Below are 6,288 nucleotides of genomic sequence, written 5' to 3'. Positions count from 1 at the left end.
TTAGTGAATATTCATTATTTTATTAAATAAATGGTCGAAAAACTTTTGAAAAGTAAGGTATACAATTTCTTGCATCATTTTAAAGAACATAATTTTGCATGACAAAATACTAAATTTGAGCGAAATAGGTCGAATAGTTCCTGAGAAATCGAAGTTTAAATATATGGCTTTTTTGAAATGCAATTTCCCAGGAACTATTTGACTGATTTCGCTCACATTTCGAATTTTGCCATGTAACAAAAAATGATGCAAAAAACCGTACAACTTTTCAGAAGAAAAGCTAAGTTTATTGTCAATTTACCACTTACAGGGATGTGATTGACAAAAAAGAGAAAGTTGACTGTAGCACTAAACGTGCAAAAGAAAAAATTATATGAATTTAATAGCCAATCTGATAATGATTACATAATTATCTATTCAAATAAATATAAATAAATGGTACTTATGTTCTTAAATAAAATCTTGATTAAAATAATTTTTTTTAATAATTTAGAAAACTTTGAGTAATCATGCATAGGCACGATTTTATGTATCACATCATTTTAAAAAACATTTCTTTAATGGTCAAAGGACCTTCGCGGAGTCAGTTCTTTGTTTTTTCGGTGGTCTTTCATTAACATGACTGATCTGTAGACTGCGTTTTGCAGACTTTTGATCATCAGAGTTGGTAGGATAAGAAAGTTCATTTTTCGCTCAATTTTTAGAAACCTTAGATTTTAAATTTTTTATTTACACCTGATAGAAATATTTCAATCAATTTAGTATTTTCTACAGGCGCTAAATTATTGTTTTGATTTTATTAATTTATTTTTGCACTCATTTAAACTTTTTTATCATTGCTATATTTTACTAATCCTATAGATAAAATATTAACTGCTTTATCATAGGATTAGTAAAAATGATTATCAAATATTTATAAGTGATATATTAAACTAATTAGAAATTTTCTGTAATTTTCAAATTTTTACTATTTTTTAATGAATTAAAGGATAGAAATGAACAAATAAAAAAGGAAATAACATAAAAGATTTACAACAAAAATGTCTGGAAGAAATGCATGCTGATGAGTTAGCCTAACTAATTTGTCTTTTTATATTCATCAAGAATGCTTTAATTTTTTCATAATATGAAATAAAAAAATTTTCATGTTCTTTCTGATTAATTTCCTCATAATTGCTACAATTTTTAACAACAGAATTTGTATTTGTTTGTTGCCTCCTCTTTTAAGAAGACTCTAAACAATCATGCAAAATTATTCTACAGTGGTCGAACAGTACATACAAAAAATTGAACAATTCTTAAAGGTTTAGTTTGCCGTGAATATCTCTAAATATAACTACATAATGTCAGTGCATGTGGTTATTAGCCGGAAAATCACATAATGGGATCCAATTTTCCCACATTGATTTCAATATTGCTTTGGTTGTCATCAACAAAAAATTTATGAAAATCATAAAGGTATTGTCTTCTAATAAATATTTTTGTATCCTTAATTTTAAACTGTACTTGTAATGCTAGTATTGGATTTTGAATGTTTCCTAAATTAAGAGTTTAAAACTAGTTTTTTTTTTATGTATATATATATACTAGCCGCCTAAGGCGGCCAGCTGTCCGCCACGCTAAAGGTTTTCACAAATAAAGTTTTTTAAAACATAGCAGGAAATCTGAAGATTAGTGGACAATTAAAGTGTTCCTGTCCTGCAATTTTGTCTTCATATCCAGTTCTGCTGCAGACTAAAGTTAAACTTTTCTCCACTTTGATAAATGTAAACTAATGCGAACCTTACAGTTAAATTATTAATTCCTTCGTATATTATTGGTTTAAGTTGTCGAAAATTAATATTTCAATTGTAAGGTTCGCATTAGCATACATTTGTAAGAGTGGAGAAAAGTATATGCATTTTTAATATGGCTCTTTGAAGACAAAAGAGCATAGATTTTCTTACAAAATGACTGATAACTGAAAAACTAATCCAAATTTTTGGAAAAGAAAAAAAAAATACATCTTCATTATGTCAAAACACAATTATGTGCCGAGTTTCGTGCCTGGGCGAGGCTTCTGGGGCAATATATTGTGATTACAGACAGACACACACACAGCCGCGTTTATTATTATGTATAGATAACGTAATTCTACGCTATATTTTAAGAAAAAGTTTTTTAAACTGGTGTCTTATTAACCGTTTTACAATTACTATTTTTTTTTTGTGCAAATTCAATTACTATACTATTATAAATCAAAGATATTCGTTAAATGATTTAGAACTTACGATTAGCTTCATGTACAATGTGATGCATGCAAAAATTGTATTTAATATATCTGTTTGGTAAGCGAAAATATTAAATTACGGTTGTGAACTCACCAAATTGTAATAGCAATATTCTTTAAATTTTAAATGCTATTTTAAAAAATGATTACTGAAAAAAAAATACTTAATCTAATAGATCTTAATAGAATCATAATGGGAAATAAATGGATATGGAAAGTGGAGACACAAACATAAGTAAACAGAATTGAAGTGAACAATTTTTATAATTACGTGAATTTTAAGTCAATAATTTTTATAATTACGTGAATTTTAAGTCAATAATTTCAACTTTCTAAATAAAACTGTTTTATACCAGGATACAACAATTATTGCGGATTGGTGACCGGCAGCGAGCAGGAGCTTAGTACAGGGGGGGGGAGGTTTGTAACCCCTTAGTGCAGTGCTCCCCAACCTTTTTATCACCACTGACCTGTCAACGTTTGATAATTTTTCCAAGGCCCCCTGGGGGGGGGGGGTGTTAATTGTTTATATATTAGATTATTTTGATTTATTAATTTTAGTTTAATTGTATTTAAACTTGACTTCAAAATAAAATACAGTTACACCAAAAAATAAATATAAAGTGATTTAACCTTTTAACTTACTAGAACGTTAAATCAATGAGTCACGATCGAGAGACAAGACAAAGTTCTTCATTAGTTCCAATGTAAATTTCGCGCTGCGCTTTCGTGCTTTATTTACAGTTATGATGATTGATTTACAATTATGATGATTGCTATATTTACAGTTACGATGATTGATTTTTTTTATTAAAACTAATTGAAAGAGAAAACAGTTCCAGTGGTTTTCTTTTCTTTTTTTTACTTTTTAAAACATTAAAAAATTTATGTTACTACCAGCGGGGCTTCCTTATTTTTAAATAAATAAAATTTTAATGTAACACAAATATTTTTAATTTCGGGTATAACCCTAGGAATTTAAATTCAGTTTCAATGAAGTGGGCGGCCCGGCACCACTGGTACCGGTCCGCATACGGAAGGTTGGGGAACACTGCTCTAGTTCATAGTAATTTTGTAAATAGGTTAAGAAAAACAGATGTTACCATCAACAGGGATGAGAGTAGTCAGAAAGTAAAAAGAGAGGAAATCCAAGAAAAAAAAATTAAATATAAACAAAAATTTGACAAAAAAAGTGCGATTTTTAAACTTGTAAAGCATGTGATTATNATATATTGTGATTACAGACAGACACACACACAGCCGCGTTTATTATTATGTATAGATAACGTAATTCTACGCTATATTTTAAGAAAAAGTTTTTTAAACTGGTGTCTTATTAACCGTTTTACAATTACTATTTTTTTTGTGCAAATTCAATTACTATACTATTATAAATCAAAGATATTCGTTAAATGATTTAGAACTTACGATCAGCTTAGTACAGGGGGGGGGGTGCTTGTAACCCCTCAGTGCAGTGCTCCCCAACCTTTTTATCACCATGGACCTGTCAATGTTTGATAATTTTACTGTGGCCCGCTGGGGGGGGAGGGTGTTGATTGTTTATATATTAGATTATTTTGATTTATTAATTTTAATTTAATTGTATTTAAACATGACTTCAAAGTAAAATATAGTTACACCAAAAAATAAATATAAAGTGATCTAACCCTTTAACTTACTAGAACGTTAAATCAATGAGTCACGATCGAGAGAGAAGACAAAGTTCTTCATTAGTTCCAATGTAAATTTCGCGCTGCGCTTTCGTGTTTTACTTACAGTTATGATGATTGCTATATTTACAGTTACGATGATCGATTTTTTTTATTAAAACCAATTGAAAGAGAAAATAGTTCCAGGGGTTTTCCTTTCTTTTTCTTTTTTTATACTTTTTAAAACATTAAAAAATTTATGTTACTACCTGCAGGGGCTTCCTTTTTTTTTAAATAAATAATTTTAATGTAACACAAATATTTTTAATTTCGGGTATAAACCTAGGAATTTAAATTCAGTTTCAATGAAGTGGGCGGCCCAGCACCATTTGATCCACGGACTGGTAAAGGTCCGCATACCGAAGGTTGGGGAACACTGCCCTAGTGCACAGTAATTTTGTAAATAGGTTAAGAAAAACAGATGTTACCATCAAGTAAATTGCTTTCAACTTTACTCTTCTAGAATATTTTAACACAGTTTTTATTCATTTCTTTTAATTACTGAATTTGATATTTTAAATTGAAAATATTTTTTGTGAAAACTAACTTATTTACAGCCTATTGAAGAATCTATTTCTTTTTTATCTAATATCACGATACAGCGCCATTTTTATAAATAATGAGATTAAAACAAGATAAGAGAAAAAATATTAAATAAGTAACAAATGATTTTATTAACAATCTTTTCATGGCATTTTGGTTGCTTTTACGAAAAAAAGCTGCATAGTTATTTACAATGAGTGTGTACTATTAACAGATTTTTATCAGTGCTGTTACAATTTCACAAATTCAATACAATAACATTTTTACAAATTCATAAGGGAAGTATATATTATTTTGACTCATTACTAGCTTATTGAAAACTAGGTCACTTTGTGAAATTAAACTATTTACAATTCTAAGAACAGCATAAATACAGATAGTTAAAAGATATTCAGCGCAAGAAATGTAAATAAGCACAATGTAATTAAAAGTAATCACAAATTTACATTTTTTTCTTTCAGAAGCATCAATATGAGCTATGAAGGCACATTCCTCATGCTGGTTAATTAGCACAAAATGTGCACTTTTTAGCACAAAATTTAAGTACTATTAAGAGAGCATTAGCAGTGAAAATGTTCAAAAGTAGCAGCTTTGTCCTTGACTATTCTAATTTGCAGACTTTTACTAAAATATATAAGTTTTTAGTTTTAGTGTAAGGTTGAGAAAGGTCAATATATTAATTTTTAAAAAGAATGAGTCATGCGCCACCTATGACACAAACAAACAAAAAGTATGTACACTGCATTTTTAAAAACTTAACAATAAAATCATCACATTAGCTAAAATGCCCTGACTCAGGACAGAAATCTGTTCACAAACTGTTTATCATAAATACAATATAACTTACTAAAAAAAATTAAAACCTTATACAATATTTATAACTGTAAACACTATCTAGAAAAGAGTCAAAGACTAGTTTGTTTTTATTTATATAAAATAAGTGGAAGAGTAATGTTTGAGTAAAAAGCTTCATGATAAGTCTTTTTAGCATTTGTGGCCAACAATGACCAAAATGCTTACAGTTACCCAACATTTTCATTAATCGTTAGCAATATTATTATTATTTTAATATTTCTTGGTGAAAATTTATTTTATTCTTTCATAAAGAAATCAAAAACCAATTTAATTTATGCAAATAGATAATAAAGTAACCAATTTTTTTTTCAGGTTTAACAAACAAAACAGTGCAATCTATTTTCAGTCTTTTTCTGGTGTACATTTATTTTTAATCTGTAAAAACATCAACTTAATTTCAAAATATTGTTTTTTGATACAACTCCTGACTCTCCCACAAAAAATAATAATACTTCAAATTAATAGCAAAAATAGTCACAAATACATACAAATTGTAATAGAAATTGCTAGAAATTGCAATATTTATTTTTCAAAAGTAATTCAACCAAAATATGATAAAACAATAGTCTTTATTAAATGATGTTTCACTCTATTAATTTATTTTTATTGTTGAAATTACAAAATTTATTTCACAATATTGTTTCCCTTTATAAAATTATTTGTAAAATGTAAGAAAGAAATTTTTTTTATAGCATTATTGCCAAAAACAGTTAAGTATTGATTAGTGTAATTATTGTGTTTCCATTACTAACAAAATTAAATTTCACACCCTTAAATAAATATTGAGAATAAATTTAATGGAAAGAACAATTAAGCAGATAAAATTACTGTGCTTAAAAAATGCTTACATAGTCTTATTGTAAGTGTTATAATAAAATAATTAAAGTTGAAATGAAGAAAAAAAAGACTAAC

This window comes from Parasteatoda tepidariorum, chromosome 3 (genome assembly GCF_043381705.1).
Source record: "Parasteatoda tepidariorum isolate YZ-2023 chromosome 3, CAS_Ptep_4.0, whole genome shotgun sequence".
NCBI classification, from domain to species: domain Eukaryota; kingdom Metazoa; phylum Arthropoda; class Arachnida; order Araneae; family Theridiidae; genus Parasteatoda; species Parasteatoda tepidariorum.
This window is presented reverse-complemented; position numbering follows the sequence as displayed.